The following is a 12321-nucleotide window of genomic DNA, read 5'->3' on the forward strand; positions in this document are numbered from 1 at the left end:
ACAAACATTGGCCCTCACACCAACCGCATCAAGCCGTTTTGGAGTTTTAAACGACATCACGTCCACATGATCAGCGTAAATGTCGTTGTAAAACTCGTACCCTAACTCGGCACCCAGATTAGCGCGAAGACTCGCACGGAAAAAGGTACAATGAACTTCTTTGCCGCCCATCTTCTTCACGAAACATGGCAGACACTCACGGCTAAATCTAAACAAGAAACAGAAACTTTACAACTGATAACAACAACAATCACCACAGACAAACGTACCAAAACATACAAAATTTTTGAGTATTTTGAATGTATGTTTTTTTACCTTTCAACAGCAAACTGCAGAGCACCCAGTGAGCGAGAAAAGAAGAACCCAGCGGCTCTCAGGCAATCAATTTGCGTCCTCACACGAGTTGAATGCTTTAAGGAAGCACTAAACCCGACATGAAGAGGAGCCAACTGCTGACTCACCATCTGCTGAGTTGAAATTTCCTTCTTCACTTCCATCACTCCACCCACCTTCACTTCCACCAAATGCATCAATACATTACGATTGACAGGCAGCTCTGGGGAACCCACATTTCTTGTCACCGAGTCTCGTGAAACTGTGACTTTGCACGATAAGCCTTCCGAGCTTCAGCAGACTTAACAAACGTTGATTACGCCCGTTCAGTCTGAGGCAAGGGAAAATTTCGCACGAAAGACAGAAAATTGGAAAACTTCGCAGAAGTCATACTGAGCAACATCCATGGTTCAATACAAATTCGTGAAAGTTTTGAAATTGAGTCAAACAAATATTCAAGAAAGTTAAATTAAAAGTGAAGCGTGCAATATGAAAAATCAGTTTAGCGAAGTCACACCAATTGAATCGATAATGCAATTAATGCCAAGGCCACTTAAATACCATGCTACAACGACCACTTATTGTTAAAACAGAAGCAATAAAACACGCAACAAAGCCGTCAACACACAATCACTCCCTTTACTGACATTTATTTATTCACTAAGCCTCACTAATCTTTCCCTATACTCCCTACTTATGCCCTTACTCCATTTCAAATCAAATTTATTCATGTTCTAATTACTACCATATTACTAGCACTATATGAGAAAATATTAATAGCACCATTCTGCATTACCTCTAAAACTACAACAATACAGTCAGTGTGAACAGTTCATTACATAGTCATACAATATTAGATAATTATAACACCATTACCATAATTAAATATTATATTATTTTAAAATAATTTACACAGCATCTTCCCTGACCGTTCTTTCTTCTTTCTTCACTTCTTTCCTCCTCTTTCCACTGTTTGCCCACACTCACATCAGCACACACTTATGATTATAATTTGAAGAATACTGATATAATAATAATCCACCACTCAGACCCACCACCACTCCCACTGTCAATAACTACATTATATACAGCCGCCGTTTTACAATTTGGATGCCTTAATATTGAACAGTGAATTGCATTTTTTCGAATACATTTGGTCCCATTTGCACAGCACCCAATTGTAAGAGTAGACACGGTAACTTGAAAACACATGGTGCAACATTGTGGTTAGAACATCTGAAAAACTCAAAAAACTTTTAATAACAGCATAATTCGACCCCCCAACCACCATCATCAAAACCATACACCCACCACACCACCAGACATATATACCCAAACACTGAAACACCATATTTAGAAACACCATAATATAAATAAAAGCACTCTTCAACACACATGGCCTAAAAGTAGAATACATCTGAAACAAGTGCCAAATTGAGAAAAATAGAACTAGAAATTTGAGTACACCAAATAAATGAGCAAATAAACACCCGTAAGCAAAAAAAAACAAGCAAAATACCCAGATTAGCCACATCAGCAGAAGATTATACTGAAACAGAGTTGTTATTATTGAAATACGAAAATATTGGTCATATTTATTGTAAATTTTTAACTTGTTGGCCTTACTTTTGAGACACCGATCAATACTGGCGAAGCACTAACTTGAGAAAAATTCTTTCATAAGGAGGGAAAGATTCCTACTACTGAAAAATAATCAATGTTGAGTTTTTAGTCCCTTTCCGCCGCTACAATTTTACGATTCGACAACAAGTACAGACACTACTCATCGGACCAACAACCAAATGGGTTACAACATCAGCGTTCTGCATTTCCTCGTATACTACGGCATACATTATCAAAACAGATATCTTCAATGTGGACTGTCTCTACTCGAAAAACCTCAAGGAAACAGTAGAAGACGAAATTGAAGTCTTCAAACTGAGTAATGAGACCAAAAAACTCCTATAAAAGTAAACGAAGGCCCTAAAATTTGAAAATAGACAGCCGCGCCCTCTCAAAGGCAGCATCAGTTGCCAGAATTGGACTCTGTGATCCCGGAATTGATATGTGCAGCAGAGGATGCGGAGGAGTCAGGGGAGTTTTAGGCTCATGTCAACGAACGTAACACAAAATTCCGAAAATATCAAACAATTAGCCAGCAGTTTCAACAGCCTTAACATCTATGTCACAGAAATCAGCAGCCAATAAGAAAAGTTTTCTACTTGCTGATAAACTTGCAAAGGTTTACAGAGTTCCAAACAAAATGTATGAAAACCAGAGTAGAAACTGGAAACTATTTGAGGAACAATTTGCAATTGTAAAACACAACTTGAGCGAAGTAGCAACATGCAAGGAAGTGCAAGCAACGCAACAGCAACTCAACTTTGACACAGCGGCCTCATTATTTGTCACTCTTTATGCAGACTTTAAAAACTACCGAGCAGCCTGCATTCATTCCGAATTAATGTTATAAATGCAATCCCCATTTTGCTTGATAAACTCCTTCCGTTCTCTTCAGTACCACGTAAATCTTGATCAACATCGTCGACTCAGTCCATGATAGCCAAAAATCACCCCATATTATCTAACTTTGGCAATACCGACGACTGACATACTTTCGTATTACGATGCGAAACTTCTATAAGAGATTTCAACAGTAGAAGACGAACTTTTATTGACAATAGCCACTCCCCTAGCCTCTAGTCAGACAAGGTTTGAAATTTATTATGCAAACGTAATCCCTATGCCCCAAAAAGACTGTGTTGACGACCAACAACGGGTAATTGAGCGAGAATACTTAGCAATCTGAGAAGGACAAACGAAAACAACAGTACTGACAAAGTCTGAGTATGATAACTGTTTTGGATCGCCACGATTCTGAATCAGTCACGAGACAGTGGTAACCCACATTGGATTCTCCTCGTATCTAGCAACGCTCATGATTCACCATGAAATTACAGCATTGAAAGCATGTGACACAGAGAAGCTTGTGTCACCCAACTCAGAACGAGCACAGAACCTCGGATGCGGAATTTGGCTATTCACATCAGCTTCAAGTAATTTTACCCTTATTGAGATTGATATGGACAAAAATGGCCAACATTCCTCTAAAAAACTGTAATTTCTGTTTAATCACATTAAATTGCGGACATACCGCATAAAACTAGAGCTGATTTACAAAGTTGTCAGTACATTCCAGTAGAGAGAATCAACATGAACTCGCCTGACCCACTTAAATACTTGATCGATTGAGTACCAAACATTGACAAACTACTAAAATAAGAAACTAGCACTAAAGAACACCATGATTTATTGAAGAAAGTCAAAACAGAATTGATTTTTTCGAAACGAAAGGAATTATTCAAGCCACCACTAAATGATAAACTCTAGTCTTGCAAACCAATCAAGCTCTCACGCTCACTGACGATAATTGTCTTCATCGGATAATTAGCCTTACATATACTCTTCATGTATTTATACCATAAAGTAGCATTTGTACGATGAATGGTGCCAAACTTCATAGAGTTAAACGGAACCAACGCACCATTCAATCTATTAGTTTCCGTGCCAAAACACCTCAAAGCAGATGTAGGGGCCAACCCTACAAAACAACGCAAGAAGCCTCCGACAGTTATATCACCAGAAGACATGGGAACTCTAAAAAGACAACACAGACGAAATTCCATCATGTCACTCACCACAATTGAACGATTTGAGACAAAAGACGAATAGGACCATGCAACTTTACCCTGAGAGGAGAGTATACTTTAAGTATGAAATAGTTCGACAAGTATTAATCTTATATCCCATTAAAATTAATTTCACTAACTAAGTCCTATTCATCAGTGCTTTAATCAAATTAACCAGTGCTAAAATCCATGAAACTCAGTAGTGCTTCAACTCATTCATTCAAACAGTAAACTTATGTTTCTCCTACTCAAGTTTAGAACCTTTATTCATTAACTTTGACCATGATAGTGATAATTTAATTGTCGCTTCTCTCAGTCCTAACTCTAACTTATGTTCAAACTCTTCATTCTCAATTAGCCAATCTTTTTTTTCTAACCATTCTTGCAGCCCTAATTCTTATCTTGTGCATCTTAACACTTATTTAAATTTTCTTAACTTAAACTTTAATTTTGTTAATTCTTTTAATTATCTTTAACTTTAATACTTTTATTCAAACCATGTTTTTCTAAGAAACCATAAATTACGTGGCTCTAATATAAACATGTGTATAATCTTATAACTGTGCAGATTATATATGTCTTATAGAGAAAATTTAAAACCCAGTTCCTTCGCATAGTTTTGGTGGAAAATTTTCTTAAAGTCCGGTAATGATACGCCCCTATTTCGCGCCTGATAGTTACGTTTTATTTTTCCTTTAAATTCCTTTTTAAAATGTTTCAATTTAGTTCATATTCAGATAGATCTCAATGCCATATCTAATCAATATTTCGATCTAGGCCTGTAACCCCTTATTTATTTATGTTTACTAGAAACAACCAAAGATTGTCAACTTACTGATAAACATATTAAGTACCTAAAGGCCTCAATATTTACCTTCTTAAGTTCCCTGAAGATGAATTTGTATAATTGGTAAATAACTTTGTGAGAAAATATGTATTTGGTGAAGTAATTATTCTGATCAAGTAGGTGCTAATCCGGAAATTGTATATGTAATTAACAAACACCAAGAGACGTACAAATGCCGGAAATTGTCCTTACATGTAGATCAGTAAACATTTGCCTAGGAGAAAACAACTATAAGTACAACTCTGCGGAACCCACTTCTTGTTGAATATTAATGACAAATCTCGTTAGAATAATTAAAGTTTAAAATGGAAAAATTTTTCCAATTGCTAAGTTATAATAGAGTGGGACAGAACTCAGTTGTGGCGCGGAAAAACTATTAAACTACAAGCTAATTGGTTGATATATCACGCATTCGAACCGCTGAATAAAAGGCTATTACTAGCTAACTTTATTCAAAATATATCCGCTAAAACTTGCACTATGGAACATCCATACTAAGTTGTTGCTGTTGTTGTGGTTGTTGATGTTGTTGTTGTTGTTGTTGTTCTTTTGGGTTCCTAGTTTGACTGGAGGGGCCCCCATTGTCTGTCTAGAAATTTGTCCAGTTGTTTCTGCAGCTCCCACAATCACAGCATAGCTGCCAAGTGCAGAAGTTGTTTTCGAAAAACCGATTTTCCACGTGCCACGACATGGAATTGATGATTCTTACTCCAACTTGTTATTTAGTCCAACTTCGCAATTAAAGTCGACTTTCTCATGTATTCTGTTCACTACTCTAGCAGTTCTGTAGACAAATTCAGTTCTTCTTCGCTCAGTTTATGTTTCACTTATCTTCAATGTTACTTGCCCTCTGTTGTTCCAAGATTGAATTGGTAGGTTGATTTTGTGCTTTTCAATATCCTTGTAAAGTTATGAAAGGAGAAGAAGATCATTCAATTGAATGAAGAGGGGTAGAGGTAGGACATTCAGTAGTCTCAACTGAGCTTTGTAGTCACCACGGTGGGGTCCGCACACCCATTTCAGTACCCGCCTTTGAAAACTTTTGAGCTTCCGTTGATCTGTTCCAGATGGGTACGCGTAATTCAGACCCTAGAGCAAAACGGGTATTTTGACTGATTTGTATAGTCCTAGTTTCAATGAGAATTGGAAACTGAAGGCAACGTTTCTCCTCAAGCAGTGGAATATTTTTGTTGTTTTCTCAATTCGATGCTCGATGTGCGTACTCCAGTATAGCGTGTCCGCAATGTAGATTCTCAGGTCTTTCACTTTCCCAGGCTTCCCTAGTGGTTGTCCGTTTAATGATAGACATAAGCGTGTCCCTCGAAAGTTGAGTAAATGGCATTTGTTGACTGCTTGTTTCAATTTATTTGATTTGACCCATTTCCCAATTCTCTTTATATCAGTTTGGACTTCTTCGTTTGATTTACCGGTGGCTAATAGTTTAGGTCATCCGCAAAAAAGCAAGTTGGGCTGAAAGCTAGAATATCGGGAAGATCATTAATAAAGATGCCAAAGAGTAAAGGCCCCAGTAGGGAGCCTTGTGGTACTCCGCTGGTCACTTGCAGTTCTTTCGATGTGTGATCTTCAATTCGTACGTATTGTTTTCGCTAATTTAGGTAGTCTTATAGGATGTCTAGCAAACATCCACCTACACCGATGTCACATACTTTGCAGATGAGCAGTTCGTGGGGCACGGTGTCAAATGCTTTGAAAAAGTCACTGCAAAATGCAATGACTTGAGCAGTTGAATTATTGTCCATGGCGACATATATTTCATTCAAGAATTGCAGGAGATTGCTCATCGCTGATCTTTTCCTGACGAAACCGTGTTGATTCTTCGACAGAAAGTTTTTGAAGTGGTTGTATAGCGGTACGTACATGCACTTTTCAAAAATCTTGCGTTCAATGCAAAAGAGAGATAGGGTTCGGTATTTCTCGACGAATTTCGGATTGTCCCTTTTGTAAAGTGGTACTACGGCCGCCGTCTTGCGAAACAAGGATAGTTTCTGAATACGTTTGAAATTTTTGAACATGCCGGTTAACGTTCTATAAATTTGTTCCTTTGTTGCTTTGAAGAAGATTGCCGGTAGATTTTTGGGGCCCCGGGACTTCTTGATGTAAAGCTCGTCCTAAAAAAGTTCATTTATTCCAACGGGGAATTTGAAGTTCTGGAGTTTGGTTGTCTAGTTTTGGTATCTGTTGACAGTTAATGGTGCTTTTGGTGCGAACACAGAGTGGAAAATAAATTGAACAGTTCCGTTTTACTCTTTTACTCTGGGTTGTGCTTGCTGACTCTTCTTTATATTGTACAGTTTTTGGTATTCGAGGTGCTTTGTTTATGTATTTCAATTGTCAGACGATTTCATTGGTGTTTCTAGTGCCTAACACTTTTTCCTGATAATCGATACAATTGTCTTCACAAATTTTGAGCACTTGCGCTTCAAGTGCACGCACTTTGTTCTTCCTGTAGGTAGTGGGGCGAGTAGCTAGCTTGATCCGTTGAGTATTCAGCCTTTTTATTTGATTTGAAGTGGCAGCGGCTATCCAGGGGAAGGCTTTGTCGAAACCGAGTTCTTCTTGGAACATGGTTGTCGATGAGTGTCATGACGTAGTGCTGGAATTCGTTGTACATTTTATTTGCATTTGAAAAGCAAAGAGGTTGGAAAGGGTTTGATGACATGTGGCATAACACAGAGTCAAAGTCTATTTGGTGAAACTGTAGTAACGTTCTTTTGTTCGTTGTTCCTGTTGGTAATCAATTTCTACGGACAAAACAACAGGAAGATGAGCAATACAGTCTCATAGGGTCTTGAAGCTGTTGTCAATTTGGGAGAATACCTCGCACTTTTGGTAGAGCTGTACATCAAGAACATTTTGACCGCAAGTTGGGAAGTCAATAGCTTGTCTGAGGAGACGCTCTTCGAGGACGTTTTGTTCCTCTTTGTCGTTGCTCCAATAAGCTCTCCAGTTCATTGAAGGAAAATTTAGATCGCCACATATCACTGCTTTCCGACTTATGGGAATGGCCTCTAGTATACGATGAAAACAGTCAACGGTCTGCGTAGGACTGTAAAAAGAGAAGATATATATATATATATATATATATATATATATATATATATATATATTCGCTGATCAACCTAATTTTGCACATTGTACAACACTCAACATCCACCTTAATGTTCTGAGAGCATAAAATATTTTTCACAGCAATCAAGGATTCGACGTGCAGGTTAATGTTACGGTGTTCTCTGTCTGACCGGAAGAGAGAATAGTCGTTTAGTAGTAGTTCGGAGTCTGGGATGCCTGAGTTTAGCCAAGTCTCGCAGATGCATATAACGTTGTACGAATCAATGTTAATAGCGTTTGTCGTTTTGAAACGTCTCTGGCAATCCACGAGACTGCGGGCGTTAAACTGCTGGATCTGAAAGTGAGATAGTCATGTTTTGGTTTGATTGTAAGGGGTGTCGTTTAGTGGCACCTCCATTCCATCTTTGTATAATGTGAAATTACTTATCCTCAGTTTAGCCCTTTCAACGCCTTGTTCAATCAATACCAAACGCTTTTTAAGACAGATATTTTTTGCGGTAATCTTCAATTGAGAGGACTCGCGAGACGAACACGTTCATGTCTTTCAGTTCTGGTCGTCAATATATTTTTTTGACCATTACAAGGTTGACGGCGGTGGCACTAGTTAAAATGACAAGAACAATACGCAGTTTGGGTCGTTTCTTCTGGAATTTTCGCAGCCGCATGAGGTTGACACTTTCAGCTTCCACTCCTATAGTTTTCAAAATATGGGTTACATGTTCATGTGTTGGAACAAAATTCTGATCACGAGTTTTGTCTGGATCTTTTGGGATCCCTTGTACTCTAAAACTCCTTTCAATGTTGTGGTAAAGACATGTTCCGCTTTTCTTTGGGGTTTTGACATAGTCAGTTTTTTGTTGTCCTCTACTTTATTGACTACGCTGGCATAACTTTCTTCCACTATTTCATGTGTTTTCCTCATCGTTTCGTTGATCTTCTCTTCCACTAAATCAGTTACTTTTGCTTCAATGCTTTCCATTTTTGGGATCGCATTGAGTTGCTCAATTTTATCAATTACATATATCAGAGTTCGATTTCGGATGAAGGCAACTCTTTCGTTGTTGTTGACGCCCGCAGTGCTAAGAAGCATTGCATTTTGTCGCAACTCCTTGATTCCGTTTAGAACTACTGGCGATAGCCCCCTGCAGGTTGGTTCAAGATTTAGATGACAATTGCATGCCTCGCAATTGAAGGTCTGATCGCGGTTTGGAATGTTTTTGTTACAAGTTCTACAAGAACAAATCATTTTGACTAGAGCTAGTTGCTTGGAAAGTTGCTGGAGAGGGTGTAAAAGGTGGATTCAGTCACCTTTGGCTCAGTAGTTAAACGGTGCCTTTAGTGAACAGAAAGGACAGAGAAGGATAGACTTAGCAGACAATTTATCAGGTAGGCCAATTGGTTTCCTAGATATTTTCGCTCCCATGGCCAAGTAATTAAACGGCACCATAGCAAGCAAAAATTGCTAACTGTACCTAGTGCTTTGTAGTTACGTCCGCAGCAGCTTTCTTTCTTTTACTCTGCGAAATTCGCTTGTTCTTGTTTACGATTTTCTTGATATCGTAGTCATAGTTTCTTAAAGTTGTCAGAAGTTTTACTTCCAAGAACGGTCTGACATGTAGTTTTTGGCAGGATTTAGTGTAGTCGGGATTGTTCTGTTTCCGCGTTTACAGGAGTTCCTTTGTTAGGTGAAGTACTGGGATTCGGATTTTGAGTAGGTCTTTGAAGAGGTCGGGAGCTGTGGACGTTGGCGACTTTCTTTGGCCGTATGCAATTGCCACCAGGTTTGGAATTCGTTTCAGTTCCTTTAGAAGCTGAGCCGCCGTAAGTGGGTTTCTGGGATGCTTAGGGCGGGCCGTCACGCTGTTTTTGATGACGTCTTGCAACAGGATCGCCGGGGGGGGGGGTGTTGATATCAACGACACTCTTACCGGGCTGTGCTTCTGGATGAACACTCGGACCTGGGAGTGACTCAATGCGTATTGGGAGGGTCCTTCTGAAATCTGGTGACGTCTTGAGGATCACACTTCTTCCAAATCGCTCTCGAGTGGGAGGGTATTTGTCAAGAGCTCTGCTCAGTGAACTAGCAACTATCACGAAGTGCATATGGGGACCACAACTGCTGTCCCAGAAAGTCAATATCAATATGAAACTATTTAAGTACTTGTGCAATGTCAATTATTCAAGATAATTACTTCAAATATTAGCATCCAAAACGGAAATAATCACTCTAAAAGTTAGTGCGTAACACAAATCGATTCATTTTCGTATCGATTTATATTCTTCAACGTCCGGCATGCTAACTGTGGGTCCACGACTGTCCTTCGTGATTCCGTTGACTTTATTCCGCTAAGACTTGGATCCAGTTTTGTCAAACAATCTGCAGTTCTTTTAACCAGTTTCCTAATTTTTAAGTGATACTCTCCAAAAGCTGGCTGTTACCTTTCATTTTGTTTTTCTGCCTGACTAGTCGTTTGATGGCTGGAGTAATGTAATATGGGTCTCTTGATTGCAAAGTAACCTGGCGCAGGCGATAAGACTCCCGGAAAACTCTTGATATCATTGTGTTAGTGTTCAATGGCCACACCCACATAACTGCACCAGTATATGCAACTGAAATTGACTTTAGAGATATTTTTGCAGAACTCATGTCGATTTTTTTCACGTTGATCTCGGAATTCGACAACCTTCTTCGAGGAATTCCGTTGTTTAATGGCGCACAGAACTGCGTCATGATTTGGTCGAACTGTAAGAGTGTAGTTCTCCACGTCGCAAATGCGCTCCGGGGCAGAAGAAAACAATGTGTTGGCTCAAAATTCAAGTGGGTAATATTGCACCCTGTTGCAATATATGTTGTGTCTTGATTATTGAAGTCACCACAAAGCAGAAAGAGTGAGTAATTTGTTGAACATGCCAGCCATTCATAGGACGTGACGATATGGTCATTCAGAAGTGTTGCATATCCCGCGTTTGGCGGATAATCGACACAGCAAGATGAAATACGATGTCAGTTTTGCTGCATTTCGAGCAATGTCATTTCGAAAAACTCATGAAATTTATCCGAATTTTGTAGAGTACGAGCAGCCTGAAAGATGTTGAAGCCCTATAAGGAATTGAAAGTGTCGTCAGTAGAATCACTCAGCCACGATTCTGTAATAAAGCACCAGTGGATGCTACTCGAGTATAAGTCACAAGACGTGTCAGAAATTGCGTTCGCTTTCTTAATTAAGCGGATGTTGAGCAAAATAATACTGGTTTTCTCAGATAGTCAAATATTTTGTGAATTTTCCTTCTCATCTATATAGAGCTTGAAGTTTATAATTTTGATGGCAGAACGTTCCGTTTGTGATCAGCTCGTGCCTAATTTGCAGCAAGTTGCGTTCGACTAGACGCTCTTGCATTGTTAACTCACGTGAAATGTATGGTTGGTACCCTGAAGAAAAATTTCGAAGCGCTGGGCGTTTGCGAGGACTTTCCCCACAGTCCATGTGTTCGCAAATCTCACAATTGTGCATCTCTTTCTATCCTTGTCAAACTTCCTATTCGAAAACAGTAGGAAATTATTGGTTGTTCATCAATAACATGCTGCTTAATTTCATTTATTTACTTAATATTGTGATTCGGACTATCCAAAGAATTCTGCGATTTCTGTTCTGGCATATTTGGATCCGAATACCATTCGGGTAGCATTGTTCAGGAGTTCGTTTCAATGCTCGGCTCGCTTGAGCTGGCACCGCCTTGACCTTATCTTTAACAATTTCCAGGGTTGTTTCGATTTTTTCGTCAATACTCAGTAAAGTGGTTTTGATTTCAGCTCATTGGAAAGTAGCGTTGGTCCTTGTTTTGGGAAGACAGGAATCACAAATGTACACGAAGTTTGGGAATTTCTTGATGGTTTCAATTTCACTTACCGTCATTAAGATGCACTCGGCATGCGTCCAGCAGTCACAAGAGTCGCGTTGAATCCAGTTGTTCCCATTTTTCTTCTTGCAATTCGCGCAAGAGTCATGTTATACAGAGACGGAGTTACCCCGGCGACTCCGTGGCACAGTCATCCAATATGAAGCTAACTTTTTAATAAATTTATCTATTTAGGCTCTTTGAGAACATGTAGCCGCATTTTATGATTGGTGTGACCAATTCAGAACTTTTAGTATTGAAAAAACCGACAAGAGAACTAAAAGTCAATAAATTGAGGTTAGATAAAAGAAACGGCTTAAATTCTTCAAAAAACAATAGTTATTAAAAAGCTAAGTCAATTACAAAAATTAAGGTACAAATGTTTCTGCTATATGTAGCATCATCAAATAAAATGCAAATTAAAATTATTCTATTACAATTAAAAGGATTTCAATTCAAATAACC

Source organism: Convolutriloba macropyga, chromosome 11, assembly GCF_964194025.1.
Source record: "Convolutriloba macropyga chromosome 11, txConMacr16.3, whole genome shotgun sequence".
In the NCBI taxonomy this organism is placed as follows: domain Eukaryota; kingdom Metazoa; phylum Xenacoelomorpha; order Acoela; family Convolutidae; genus Convolutriloba; species Convolutriloba macropyga.